General features: G+C 45.3%; 1 protein-coding gene and 1 long non-coding RNA gene across 17 annotated transcripts in view; one reads left to right on the top strand and one right to left on the bottom strand.

Moving 5' to 3' along the window:
• The window catches only part of ABLIM1 (actin binding LIM protein 1), a 349,855-nt gene that overhangs the window by 206,738 nt on the left and 126,678 nt on the right, over window positions 1–16,439 (bottom strand). The gene's annotated exons all lie outside the window — the stretch shown is intronic.
• The window catches only part of LOC130282549 (uncharacterized), a 56,020-nt gene that overhangs the window by 23,597 nt on the left and 15,984 nt on the right, over window positions 1–16,439 (top strand). The window lies entirely within an intron of this gene.

Genomic DNA, 16,439 nt, shown 5'->3' with positions numbered 1-16,439 from the left:
TATTCCTGTGGGGTCTCCAGTTATTACTCTGGGGGTGGGGGGCTCCTTTTATTCCTGTGGGGGTCTCCTTTTATTCCTGTGGGGTCTCCTATTATTACTCTGGGGGTGGGGGGGCTCCTTTTATTCCTGTGGGGGTTCCTATTATTACTCTGGGGGGAGGGGGCTCCTATTATCCCTGTGGGGGTCTCCTTTTATTCCTGTGGGGGTTCCTATTATTACTCTGGGGGTGGGGGGCTCCTTTTATCCCTGTGGGGGTCTCCTTTTATTCCTGTGGGGGTTCCTATTATTACTCTGGGGGTGGGGGGCTCCTTTTATCCCTGTGGGGGTCTCCTTTTATTCCTGTGGGGGTTCCTATTATTACTCTGGGGGTGGGGGGCTCCTTTTATTCCTGTGGGGTCTCCTATTATTACTCGGGGGGGGGGGGCGCCTATTATCCCTGTGGGGGGCTCCTTTTATTCCTGTGGGGTCTCCTATTATTACTCTGGGGGTGGGGGGCTCCTATTATCCCTGTGGGGGTTCCTATTATTACTCTGGGGATGGAGGGCTCCTTTTATTCCTGTGGGGGTTTCTATTATTACTCTGGGGGTGGAGGGCTCCTTTTATCCCTGTGGGGTCTCCTATTATTACTCTGGGGGTGGGGGCTCCTATTATCCCTGTGGGGGGCTCCTTTTATTCCTGTGGGGTCTCCTATTATTACTCTGGGGGTGGGGGGCTCCTTTTATTCCTGTGGGGTCTCCTATTATTACTCTGGGGGTGGGGGGCTCCTTTTATTCCTGTGGGGTCTCCTATTATTACTCGGGGGGGGGGGGCGCCTATTATCCCTGTGGGGGGCTCCTTTTATTCCTGTGGGGTCTCCTATTATTACTCTGGGGGTGGGGGGCTCCTATTATCCCTGTGGGGGTTCCTTATTATTACTCTGGGGGTGGAGGGCTCCTTTTATTCCTGTGGGGGTTTCTATTATTACTCTGGGGGTGGAGGGCTCCTTTTATCCCTGTGGGGGTTCCTATTATTACTCTGGGGGTGGAGGGCTCCTTTTATCCCTGTGGGGTCTCCTATTATTACTCTGGGGGTGGGGGCTCCTATTATCCCTGTGGGGGGCTCCTTTTATTCCTGTGGGGTCTCCTATTATTACTCTGGGGGTGGGGGGCTCCTTTTATTCCTGTGGGGTCTCCTATTATTACTCTGGGGGTGGGGGCTCCTTTTATCCCTGTGGGGGTCTCCTTTTATTCCTGTGGGGTCTCCTATTATTACTCTGGGGGTGGGGGGCTCCTTTTATCCCTGTGGGGGTCTCCTTTTATTCCTGTGGGGGTTCCTATTATTACTCTGGGGGTGGGGGGCTCCTTTTATCCCTGTGGGGGTCTCCTTTTATTCCTGTGGGGGTTCCTATTATTACTCTGGGGGTGGGGGGCTCCTTTTATTCCTGTGGGGTCTCCTATTATTACTCGGGGGGGGGGGCGCCTATTATCCCTGTGGGGGGCTCCTTTTATTCCTGTGGGGTCTCCTATTATTACTCTGGGGGTGGGGGGCTCCTATTATCCCTGTGGGGGTTCCTATTATTACTCTGGGGATGGAGGGCTCCTTTTATTCCTGTGGGGGTTTCTATTATTACTCTGGGGGGTGGAGGGCTCCTTTTATCCCTGTGGGGGTTCCTATTATTACTCTGGGGGTGGAGGGCTCCTTTTATCCCTGTGGGGTCTCCTATTATTACTCTGGGGGTGGGGGCTCCTATTATCCCTGTGGGGGGCTCCTTTTATTCCTGTGGGGTCTCCTATTATTACTCTGGGGGTGGGGGGCTCCTTTTATTCCTGTGGGGTCTCCTATTATTACTCTGGGGGTGGGGGGCTCCTTTTATTCCTGTGGGGTCTCCTATTATTACTCGGGGGGGGGGGGGGGGCGCCTATTATCCCTGTGGGGGGGCTCCTTTTATTCCTGTGGGGTCTCCTATTATTACTCTGGGGGTGGGGGGCTCCTATTATCCCTGTGGGGGTTCCTATTATTACTCTGGGGGTGGAGGGCTCCTTTTATTCCTGTGGGGGTTTCTATTATTACTCTGGGGGGTGGAGGGCTCCTTTTATCCCTGTGGGGGTTCCTATTATTACTCTGGGGGTGAAGGGCTCCTTTTATCCCTGTGGGGTCTCCTATTATTACTCTGGGGGTGGGGGCTCCTATTATCCCTGTGGGGGGCTCCTTTTATTCCTGTGGGGTCTCCTATTATTACTCTGGGGGTGGGGGGCTCCTTTTATTCCTGTGGGGTCTCCTATTATTACTCTGGGGGTGGGGGCTCCTTTTATCCCTGTGGGGGTCTCCTTTTATTCCTGTGGGGTCTCCTATTATTACTCTGGGGGTGGAGGGCTCCTATTATCCCTGTGGGGGTTCCTATTATTACTCTGGGGGGGGGGGGGGGCAGCCTCTGACCTTGTGCTCCAGGTGTAGAGCGACAGCATTAAAATAGCCTCTTATCTGGGAATGTGAGGGGAGGGGGCGGCCGCCTGTGCCTATACATGGCCATCAGCACTCGCTCCACTTTATCCTGGATTAACCCTTTCTATCACCATTGCCAACATTATAAAATACTTTCCATTTCTAGATGCTTCCAAGTCTGTCGACAGCAGAAACATCACCTGTCAGGGCCCCCGGGAACAACATTTGGCCCCCAAAATGCAAGAGGAAATAGATTTAAAGTGAACAGCGCTATTCTGAAAAATATTTTAGGGAACACCTATGTGAGCGGACGATGGATGTGACCCATAGACACAACCGTGTATAGTCTGTGTCAGTATAATGTATTTCTGACATTCTATTCATGAATCAGGAAGCTCAGGATGGACAGAATCCGGGGTGAAGGTCACAGTAAGATGGGTCCATGATATATAATACCCCAGTAATGGCCGGGGTCTATGGGGTCCGGGAGATGACAGATATTAGCCGGGGGTCTATGGAGTCTATGGGGGTGACAGATATTAGCCGGGGGTCTATGGAGTCTATGGGGGTGGACAGATATTAGCGGGGGTCTATGGGGGTGATAGATATTAGCCGGGGTCTATGGGGGTGATAGATATTAGCGGGGGTCTATGGGGGTGATAGATATTAGCGGGGGTCTATGGGGGTGATAGATATTAGTGGGGGTCTATGGGGGTGATAGATATTAGCCGGGGTCTATGGGGGTGACAGATATTAGCGGGGGTCTATGGGGGTGATAGATATTAGCCGGGGTCTATGGGGGTGATAGATATTAGCGGGGGTCTATGGTGGGGGTGATAGATATTAGCGGGGGTCTATGGGGGTGATAGATATTAGTGGGGGTCTATGGGGGTGATAGATATTAGCCGGGGTCTATGGGGGTGACAGATGTTAGCGGGGGTCTATGGGGGTGACAGATGTTAGCGGGGGTCTATGGGGTCCGGGGGATGACAGATATTAGCCGGGGTCTATGGGGGGGACAGATGTTAGCCGGGGTCTATGGGGATGACAGATATTAGCCGGGGTCTATGGGGGTGATAGATATTAGCCGGGGTCTATGGGGATGACAGATGTTGCCGGGGTCTATGGGGGTGATAGATATTAGCGGGGGTCTATGGGGGTGATAGATGTTGCCGGGGTCTATGGGGGTGATAGATATTAGCCGGGGTCTATGGGGGTGACAGATATTAGCAGGGGTCTATGGGGGTGACAGATATTAGCCGGGGTCTATGGGGATGACAGATGTTGCCGGGGTCTATGGGGGTGATAGATATTAGCCGGGGTCTATGGGGATGACAGATGTTAGCCGGGGGTCTATGGGGGTGATAGATATTAGCGGGGGTCTATGGGGGTGATAGATATTAGCGAGGGACTATGGGGGTGATAGATATTAGCCGGGGTCTATGGGGGTGATAGATATTAGCCGGGGTCTATGGGGGTGACAGATATTAGCCGGGGTCTATGGGGGTGATAGATATTAGCGGGGGTCTATGGGGGTGATAGATATTAGCGAGGGACTATGGGGGTGATAGATATTAGCCGGGGTCTATGGGGGTGATAGATATTAGCCGGGGTCTATGGGGGTGACAGATATTAGCCGGGGTCTATGGGGGTGATAGATATTAGTGGGGGTCTATGGGGTGACAGATATTAGCGGGGTCTATGGGGGTGATAGATATTAGTGGGGGTCTATGGGGTGACAGATATTAGCCGGGGTCTATGGGGTGACAGATATTAGCGGGGGTCTATGGGGGTGACAGATATTAGCCGGGGTCTATGGGGGTGACAGATATTAGCGGGGTCTATGGGGGTGACAGATATTAGCCGGGGACTATGGGGGTGACAGATATTAGCGGGGGTCTATGGGGTGACAGATATTAGCGGGGGTCTATGGGGGTGACAGATATTAGCCGGGGTCTATGGGGGTGACAGATATTAGCGGGGGTCTATGGGGTGACAGATATTAGCGGGGGTCTATGGGGTGACAGATATTAGCGGGGGTCTATGGGGGTGACAGATATTAGCCGGGGTCTATGGGGGTGACAGATGTTAGCGGGGGTCTATGGGGGTGACAGATGTTAGCGGGGGTCTATGGGGGTGACAGATGTTAGCGGGGGACTATGGGGTGACAGATATTAGCGGGGGTCTATGGGGGTGACAGATATTAGCCGGGGTCTATGGGGGTGACAGATATTAGCCGGGGTCTATGGGGGTGACAGATATTAGCCGGGGTCTATGGGGGTGACAGATATTAGCCGGGGTCTATGGGGGTGACAGATGTTAGCCGGGGGTCTATGGGGGTGATAGATATTAGCGGGGGTCTATGGGGGTGATAGATATTAGCGAGGGACTATGGGGGTGATAGATATTAGCCGGGGTCTATGGGGGTGATAGATATTAGTGGGGGTCTATGGGGTGACAGATATTAGCGGGGTCTATGGGGGTGATAGATATTAGTGGGGGTCTATGGGGTGACAGATATTAGCCGGGGTCTATGGGGTGACAGATATTAGCGGGGGTCTATGGGGGTGATAGATATTAGCCGGGGTCTATGGGGGTGATAGATATTAGCCGGGGTCTATGGGGGTGATAGATATTAGCCGGGGTCTATGGGGGTGATAGATATTAGCGGGGTCTATGGGGGTGACAGATATTAGCGGGGTCTATGGGGGTGACAGATATTAGCGGGGGTCTATGGGGGTGACAGATATTAGCCGGGGACTATGGGGGTGACAGATATTAGCGGGGGTCTATGGGGTGACAGATATTAGCGGGGGTCTATGGGGTGACAGATATTAGCGGGGGTCTATGGGGGTGACAGATATTAGCCGGGGTCTATGGGGGTGACAGATATTAGCGGGGTCTATGGGGGTGATAGATATTAGCGGGGTCTATGGGGGTGACAGATATTAGCGGGGGTCTATGGGGTGACAGATATTAGCGGGGGTCTATGGGGTGACAGATATTAGCGGGGGTCTATGGGGGTGACAGATATTAGCCGGGGTCTATGGGGGTGACAGATATTAGCCGGGGTCTATGGGGGTGACAGATGTTAGCGGGGGTCTATGGGGGTGATAGATATTAGCGGGGTCTATGGGGTGACAGATATTAGCGGGGGTCTATGGGGGTGACAGATATTAGCCGGGGTCTATGGGGGTGACAGATATTAGCCGGGGTCTATGGGGGTGACAGATATTAGCCGGGGTCTATGGGGGTGACAGATATTAGCGGGGGTCTATGGGGGTGATAGATATTAGCGGGGGTCTATGGGGGTGATAGATATTAGTGGGGGTCTATGGGGGTGATAGATATTAGCCGGGGGTCTATGGGGGTGATAGATATTAGCGGGGGTCTATGGGGGTGATAGATATTAGCGAGGGACTATGGGGGTGATAGATATTAGCGGGGGTCTATGGGGGTGATAGATATTAGCCGGGGTCTATGGGGGTGATAGATATTAGTGGGGGTCTATGGGGTGACAGATATTAGCGGGGTCTATGGGGGTGATAGATATTAGTGGGGGTCTATGGGGTGACAGATATTAGCCGGGGTCTATGGGGTGACAGATATTAGCGGGGGTCTATGGGGGTGACAGATATTAGCAGGGGTCTATGGGGGTGACAGATATTAGCAGGGGTCTATGGGGGTGACAGATATTAGCGGGGTCTATGGGGGTGACAGATATTAGCGGGGGTCTATGGGGGTGACAGATATTAGCCGGGGACTATGGGGGTGACAGATATTAGCGGGGGTCTATGGGGTGACAGATATTAGCGGGGGTCTATGGGGTGACAGATATTAGCGGGGGTCTATGGGGGTGACAGATATTAGCCGGGGTCTATGGGGGTGACAGATATTAGCGGGGTCTATGGGGGTGATAGATATTAGCGGGGTCTATGGGGGTGATAGATATTAGCCGGGGTCTATGGGGTCCGGGGGATGACAGATATTAGCCGTGGTCTATGGGGGTGACAGATATTAGCCGGGGTCTATGGGGGTGACAGATGTTAGCGGGGGTCTATGGGGGTGACAGATGTTAGCGGGGTCTATGGGGGTGACAGATGTTAGCCGGGGTCTATGGGGGTGACAGATATTAGCGGGGTCTATGGGGGTGACAGATGTTAGCGGGGTCTATGGGGGTGATAGATATTAGCGGGGGTCTATGGGGTCCGGGGGATGACAGATATTAGCCGGGGTCTATGGGGGTGACAGAAATTAGCGGGGTCTATGGGGTGACAGAAATTAGCGGGGTCTATGGGGTGACAGATATTAGCGGGAGTCTATGGGGTCCGGGGGATGACAGATGTTAGCGGGGTCTATGGGAGTGACAGATGTTAGCGGGGTCTATGGGAGTGACAGATGTTAGCGGGGTCTATGGGGGTGACAGATGTTAGCGGGGTCTATGGGGGTGACAGATATTAGCGGGGGTCTATGGGGGTGACAGATGTTAGCGGGGGACTATGGGGTGACAGATATTAGCCGGGGTCTATGGGGGTGACAGATATTAGCGGGGTCTATGGGGGTGACAGATATAAGCGGGGTCTATGGGGGTGACAGATATTAGCGGGGTCTATGAGGGTGACAGATATTAGCCGGGGTCTATGGGGGTGACAGATGTTGCCGGGGTCTATGGGGGTGACAGATGTTAGCGGGGTCTATGGGGGTGACAGATATTAGCGGGGTCTATGGGGGTGACAGATGTTGCCGGGGTCTATGGGGGTGACAGATGTTAGTGGGGTCTATGGGGATGACAGATGTTAGCGGGGGTCTATCGGGGTGACAGATATTAGCCGGGGTCTATGGGGTTGACAGATGTTAGCGGGGGTCTATGGGGTTGACAGATATTAGCCGGGGTCTATGGGGTTGACAGATGTTAGCGGGGGTCTATGGGGGTGACAGATGTTAGCGGGGGTCCTGGGGTTGACAGATATTAGCCGGGGTCTATGGGGGTGACAGATGTTGCCGGGGGTCTTCCAGTCCTGCTGTATTGGGTGCGGTGTAGGGCGCTCAGACACAGACGCTGATTTTGCTTATACAAAATGTTGGACGGCCTGAAATAACAGAGGCTGCTGACGCTGCTAAGCCTGCGCTGAATGGACAGATCACAAGTCAATGGTTTCCAGTCCATTTGTTTCCAGGACCCGAACTGAAAAGACAACGGAGAGAGAACAGGACGAGGAAGGTCACAGAGGAGCACGGATCATAGACGTTACAGTGTATAACACCACACCTCATAAATAAACACCCCCATCACATATCACATCATGTATGACATCACACCTCATAAATAAACACCCCCATCACATATCACATCATGTATGACATCACACCTCATAAATAAACACCCCCATCACATATCACATCATGTATGACATCACACCTCATAAATAAACACCCCCATCACATCATCTATGACATCACACCCCATAAACACCCCCCATCACATATCACATCATCTATGACATCACACCTCATAAATAAACACCCCCCATCACACTTCATAAATAAACACCCCCATCACATAATCTATAACATCACACCTCATATATGACATCATCTATGACATCACACCTCATATAGCACATCATCTATGACATCACACCTCATATATCACATCATCTATGACATCACACCTCATATATCACATCATCTATGACATCACACCTCATAAATAAACACCCCCATCACATATCACATTATCTATTACATCACACCTCATAAATAAACACCCCCATCACATAATCTATGACATCACACTTCATAAATAAACACCCCCATCACATATCACATCATGTATGACATCACGCCTCATATATCACATCATGTATGACATCACGCCTCATATCACATCATGTATGACATCACACCTCATATATCACATTATCTATGACTTCACATATCACATCATCTATGACATCACATCATGTATGACATCACACCTCATAAATCACATCATGTATGACATCACGCCTCATATATCACATCATGTATGACATCACAATTCATATCACATCATGTATGACATCTCACATCATATATGACATCACAACTCATATCACATCATATATGACATCACACCTCACATATCACATCATGTATGACATCACACCTCATATATCACATCATCTATGACATCACACCTCATATATCACATTATCTATGACTTCACATATCACATCATCTATGACATCACACCTCATAAATAAACACCCCCCCATCACATATCACATCATGTATGACATCACACCTCATATCACATCATGTATGACATCACACCTCATATCACATCATGTATGACATCACATCTTACAAATCACATCATGTATGACATCACACCTCATAAATCACATCATGTATGACATCACACCTCACATATCACATTATCTATGACATCACATATCACATCATCTAGTTCCTGGGCCTGGATCAGAAGTCTGCACTGTGGTATTTGGGTTCTTACAGGGCCGTAGCTATAGAGGTAGCAGTCACACCGGGGCCCCAAAGCACATCTGCCCCATAAGAGTCCAGTACAATAATTGGCATTTGGGGACCTGTTGTAGAAATGATGTAATGACATAAATGATCATAAGTTTATATATAATGCAGCATTATTACAACACATTCATTATTAATAACATTGTCTTTTTGTGGATGAATACATATTAATTTGTTCTATATTATATTACAAGTTCATTGTTGAAATGTTCCTTTTGTTTAAATCTTTGAAAAAAGAGAAATCACGTTACACAGGACCTGTTGTAGATTTTGCATCAGGACCCCGAAGCTACAAGCTGCGCCTCTGGATTCTTACAGAAAGACTTCGGTTATCAAACAATTGTCTTCACTTTTGTCACACACCGCGCTCCGGCCGTGAGCACATGGTCCCTGAAACCCCGACTGCCGGTGAGGCTGGTATTCGCATCGCGGGACGCGACCGCATGCGCATCCTTGCCCGTCACTCAATACGCTCCGCTGCCACCTCGTGCTCTGTGTCTCAGCTCCGGCGCGCGTCCACGTCTCCTAGGGCGCGTGCTCACCGGAGCTCTGAAATTTAAAGGGCCAGTACGCCCATAAATTAGTTGTTACACCTGACACTACATTATAAAGTCCCTGCACCTCCCACACTTCCCTGCCGGATCTTCAGTGCCCCTAGCCTGAGATTAAGCGTTCCATATTGCCTGTTGCCTAATCCGTGTATCCAGACCTTCCTGTTACGTTATTTGACTGCACATCTTTGCCGCCTGCCTTGACCTTCTGCTATGCTGACTACGCTACTGCCTTCTCCTTCGGTACCTTGCCTTGCACAGCTACCTGTGTGGTCGAGCCGTGTCGGGGGTAGCAACCTAGGTGTCGCCTGCCCCAGCAACCCCATCCTGCCTTGCCAGCGGGCTTTGGTGAAGACCAGCGACACCTTAGACTCCGCTCCCCGATACAGTCTGGGTCATCAGCCACACAGGTTAGAGGATCCACATCCAGCTCCGTAACAACTTTAAGAGAAGGGAAAACCTTAAATGCATAGGCTTGCATTGAGGGGCGGAGGCGTGACGTCACACGGGGGCGGAGGCGTGACGTCACACGCCGCCTGCCCCGTGGTCGTCGGTAATCAGACCCCGAGCGAACACGCTCCGGGGACTGATTTTAACTGGGGTGCTGCTTGCAAGATCACGGGGGTCCCCAGTGGCGGGACCCCTGCTATCAGGCATCTTATCCCCTATCCTTTGGATAGGGGATAAGATGTCTAAGCGCCGGAGTACCCCTTTAAAGGGAAATTCCAGGATTTTGTTTCTCTTCACCCTTTGAGCCCATGATACAAGTTATAATACTGTGTAATTCGCTTCTATTACCTGTTTTCATGCACTGGACCCACACCCCGAAGTGCTGTAGTACACGTCTTTTTTCTTTTTCTGTTCATTTTGACCTTTCCCAGCATTCCATGTGGCCAGAGACAATATGTCATGAGTCACATGATCTCCAAGGGGCGTGGCTCTGCTGCAGTGGGCGGGTGGATGGCGTTACTCCATTACAGTAAATCCCTTCCACCCACCGACTGCAGCATAGCTGCGCCCCCTGAAGACCATGTGACACATGACATATTGTCTCTGGCCACATGGAATGCTGGGAAAAGTCAAAGAGAACAGAAAAAGGCTTGTACTACAGCACTTCTGGGTGCAGGTCCTGTGCATCAAAACAGGATAAAGTAATAGAAGCAAATTACACAGTATTATAACTTGTATCATAAACTCAAAGAGAAACAAAATCCTGGAATTCCCCTTTAACAGATTAAAGTTCCCAAAACTGAGAACATATAGGAATGTTTGTGGCAAAATAACTTGTGTCAGCTGACGGCAAGACCTGATCCCTACCCACATGACAGCTGTCAGAGTCACACAAAAAATATATGACCACAGCTAAGGAAACACAAAGAACAACAGAAATACAATTGATAGATAGAAACACACAGAAATGTATGAACACGGCTACAGAAACACAAAGAACAACAGAAACAAATGATACATGAAAACATACAGAAACACAACTGATACACAGAAACACACAGAAATGTATGAACAACTACAAAAACACAAAGAACAACGGAAACACAAGTAATACATGAAAACATACAGAAACACAACTGATACACAGAAACACACAGAAATGTATAAACAACTACAAAAACACAAAGAACAACGGAAACACAAGTAATACATGAAAACATACAGAAACACAACTGATACACAGAAATACACAGAAATGTATAAACAACTACAAAAACACAAAGAACAACGGAAACACAAGTAATACATGAAAACATACAGAAACACAACTGATACACAGAAACACACAGAAAGGTATGAACAACTACAAAAAACACAAACAACAGAAACACAAGTAATACATGAAAACATACAGAAACACAAAGAACAACAGAAACAAATGATACATAAAACATACAGAAACACACAACTGATACACAGAAACAAACAGAAATGTATAAGCAACTACAAAAACACAAAGAACAACGGAAACAAATGATACATGAAAACATACAGAAACACAACTGATACACAGAAATACACACAGAAATGTATGAACTACAAAAACACAAATAACAGAAACACAAGTAATACATGAAAACATACAGAAACACAACTGATACACCGAAACCCACAGAAATGTATAAACAACTACAAAAACACAAACAGAAACACAAGTAATACATGAAAACATACAGAAACACAACTGATACACAGAAACACACAGAAATGTATGAACAACTACAAAAAACACAAACAACAGAAACACAAGTAATACATGAAAACATACAGAAACACACACAGATACACAGAAACACACAGAAATGTATAAACAACTACAAAAACACAAACAGAAACACAAGTAATACATGAAAACATACAGAAACACAACTGATACACAGAAACACACAGAAATGTATGAACATCTACAAAAACACAAACAGAAACACAAGTAATACATGAAAACATACAGAAACACAACTGATACACAGAAACACACAGAAATGTATGAACAACTACAAAAAACACAAACAACAGAAACACAAGTAATACATGAAAACATACAGAAACACACACAGATACATAGAAACAAAGAAATGTATGAAAACAACTACAGAAACAAACACAAATAAAGGAACAAAGAACAGATACAGAAAACATACAATCTTCTAAAAATAAACACACAAAGATACATACACAAAGAACTACAAATACATATAAAAACACATGTGGAAAGAAACAAATACTGTAAGGCCCACATACTGCACATAGGAGGAAAGCTACAAAGGTAACAGAATGATACAGACACATACACAGCCACAAAACACACAGAGAGAAATGCACACCAGACACATAGAAAATACATACAAATAGGGAAACACAAACACAGATATATATAAAAAAAACACACAAATATAAGGAAGAGCACACACACAGAAAAACAATCAAACACGAAGAAAAACAAATAAATACAGAACATAACCACAAGGGCCGGGTAAACACTGTGTAAAAATTTGCAACATATTTTATTTTTTCGATCATAAATCAAGCAAAAAAAAAAAAAAGTGTGCACAAAATTAAATAAGTCACAAAATGTTATGAAGTGTGAACTTGGCCTTAGACATAAGAATAGAAAATTATACAAATAAATAATATATATATATATAGAGCAACAGACAAAGATTTAGACATACAGAAACACACACGCACTGCCGTCTATCTAGGATTATAATGGACAGCGCCTACAGAACAGTTTATTCTTCAAAGTTTGGGAATTCCAGGGTGGAAGTGTTTCCTGAGAGGGAAGATAAGACGCCTGTCATCCCACCACATTATCTCAAGACTGACCCTCCAAAAATGTCCCCACTCCCCCCTTGTCACTGGGGCCCAGTGTGATATGGGGCCACAGTCATTCCAACCATTCTTTACAAGACGACAGGGACCCACCCTGCCGGGACAGAGGAATATACTCAGCATCCTATAGAGAGAAGGACAGAAAACAATATCAGAGAGAATTGTCTGTATAATCCTGGAGAGGATACACAGACTACTACAACTATTATTACTACTACTCTCCCCATCAGCACCTGGCAATGTAAGAATAATATGTATAACATACACACCACGCATTATACATAGACACCGCAAAGCTGTACGAGTAAGTTATATCCTGTATTATACTCCAGAGCTGTACTCACTATTCTGCTGGTGAGGTCACTGTGTACATACATTACATTACTTATCCTGTACTGATCCTGAGTTATATCCTGTATTATACTCCAGAGCTGTACTCACTATTCTGCTGGTGGAGTCACTGTGTACATACATTACATTACTGATCCTGTACTGATCCTGAGTTATGTCATGTATTATACTCCAGAGCTGGACTCACTATTCTGCTGGTGGGGTCACTGTGTACATACATTACATTACTTATCCTGTACTGATCCTGAGTTATATCCTGTATTATACCCCAGAGCTGTACTCACTATTCTGCTGGTGAGGTCACTGTGTAGATACATTACATTACTTATCCTGTACTGATCCTGAGTTATATCCTGTATTATACTCCAGAGCTGTACTCACTATTCTGCTGGTGAGGTCACTGTGTACATACATTACATTACTTATCCTGTACTGATCCTGAGTTATATCCTGTATTATACTCCAGAGCTGTACTTACTATTCTGCTGGTGAGTTCACTGTGTACATACATTACATTACTTATCCTGTACTGATCCTGAGTTATATCCTGTATTATACTCCAGAGCTGTACTCACTATTCTGCTGGTGAGATCACTGTGTACATACATTACATTACTTATCCTGTACTGATCCTGAGTTATATCCTGTATTATACTCCAGAGCTGTACTCACTATTCTGCTGGTGAGGTCACTGTGTACATTCATTACATTACTTATCCTGTACTGATCCTGAGTTATATCCTGTATTATACTCCACAGCTGTACTCACTATTCTGCTGGTGAGGTCACTGTGTACATACATTACATTACTTATCCTGTACTGATCCTGAGTTATATCCTGTATTATACTCCAGAGCTGTACTCACTATTCTGCTGGTGAGGTCACTGTGTACATTCATTACATTACTTATCCTGTACTGATCCTGAGTTATATCCTGTATTATACACCAGAGCTGTACTCACTATTCTGCTGGTGAGGTCACTGTGTACATACATTACATTACTTATCCTGTACTGATCCTGAGTTATATCCTGTATTATACTCCAGAGCTGCACTCACTGTTCTGCTGGTGGGCTTGTTCAGTATCAGGTCAGGTGTAAGTTTTCTATCAGTCTTCTGAGATGTATAAAGAACAAACTGTGACCAGCAGAAGAGTGAGCACAGCTCTGAAGAACAGTGGTCGCAAACTGTGGCCCTTCAGATGTTACAAAACTACAACTCTCAGCTTGCCCGGACAGCCAACGGCTGTCCGGGCATGCTGGGAGTTGAAGTTTTGCAACACCTGGAAGGCCAGAGTTTGAGACCACTGCTGTAGAATGATCCGATTGTTAGCGTCCTCATCCTGCGCCATCTCCAGCCTCTGAGGATTCCGCTTATAATGTTACATTACACGCTTGTTACTTTAGTCATCCTTTATTCAATATCGGAAATTTAGAGCAACACTTAAGTGAAGTATCTGATTCCCCCCGGGGGGCGCTCCTCTGCTGAGCTGGAGATCCCGGCGCATTACTTTACTAATTCCAACTTTAAATACACCTAAAGTAATGAGGCGGAGGGGAAAGATGCTGAGATCCGCTGCCACCTCCATTATCCAATCCATATGATTGATGGCCGGAGGCAGCTTCATCATAAAAGGGAAGGAATAATTGTGCAACCTTTTATTTTATTATATATATATATATATATATATATATTTAAAATAAACTATCTTTTTTGGGTATACAGCTCCTATACAGATCTATTTGTCTCCATGGTAACAGACTACAAAGGAAAAGAAAGCATTATCTGATCCCGCTGTAATTTACTAATACTAATAATAAAAAAATAATAATAAATGGTCTTTAAATTAAAATTAAATAAATACATTTATATCTATCAATATTATTATTATTAATAATAATGATATTATTACTAAATTGCATGTGACATAGTAAAATTAGGAAACTTTGTAAAAAAAAACAAAAAAAAACAACAACAATCTTTAAAGTAAAAAAATAAAAAAATAAAAAAGAATGTACTTCAAAGAAAAAAAGAAAACTATATCTGATCCCACTATCATTTACTACTCTACTACCTCTATTTAAAAAAAAAGAAAAAAAAAGTCTTTAAATTAAGAAAATGAATAAATAGGAAAAGGAGGAAACTTTGCTAAAAAAAAAAACAGTATTCAAATAGAAAAAATTATATATATATATATATATATATATATATATATATATATATATATATACACACATACATATATCTGATCCCACTATCATTTACTACTGTACTACGTCTATTTAAAAAAAAAAAAGTATTTAAATTAAGAAAATGAATAAATAGGAAAATTAGGAAACTTTGCTAAAAAAAACAGTATTCAAATAGAAAAAATTATATATATATACACACACACACACATATATATCTGATCCCACTATAATTTACTACTCTACTACCTCTATTAAAAAAAAAAAAGTCTAATAAATAGGAAAATTAGGAATTAAAATAGAAAAATATATATATATATATATAGTCTTTAAATTAAAAAAATGTAATAAATAGGAAAATTAGGAAACTTTGTTAAAAAAAAGTCTTTAAATAAAAAAAATATTATATAGTATTTCTTTTTTGTACACAGCTCCTATGCAAATCTATGTGACTCCATGGTTACAGACTGCAAATAATAAAAAAAAAAAACGTATCTACTCTGCTACCTCTATTTCTTCTACTATTCACACTATGGAATATCCGCCAGGAAATGCATGCATTGCGTGCGCAGCCATCGCCGCCTGAATGAATGGCGCTAAGACTACCCAGACATGCGCCCTCTCCATTGACAGCAATGCATTTCCCAGCAAATTGTTTATTCTTTTAGAATTCTTGCGGAATTTGAATTTCACTGGAGGAATTTTCCACAACGTACACGGTGCAGCAGAATCCCACTGAAAACATAGGGAGGCTGCTGCACTGGAAGTTCCAAGCAAAGAAATTGTGTAGTGTAAACGGTCCCTAAAGCTGACTGCCAGTAACATGTATGTATGTTTATCTCTCAATCCTCCCAAATATATGCACACTCAGCCCTACTGAGTGTGCATGTGTTCCAAAAGGTGGGACAAAGCAGCTGTCAGACACCTCTGGTGAACACTCACCTCCCTAAAAAAAAAAAAAAAGGAGGCTCCTATACACATTAGATCAGTGTTTCCCAACCAGTGTGCCTCCAGCTGTTGCAAAACCACAACTCCCAGCATGCCCAGACA

Source organism: Hyla sarda, chromosome 7 (genome assembly GCF_029499605.1).
Source record: "Hyla sarda isolate aHylSar1 chromosome 7, aHylSar1.hap1, whole genome shotgun sequence".
Taxonomy (NCBI): Eukaryota; Metazoa; Chordata; class Amphibia; order Anura; family Hylidae; genus Hyla; species Hyla sarda.
The sequence above is the reverse complement of the archived record's forward strand: the minus strand, read 5'-3'. Positions and strand labels throughout refer to the sequence as shown.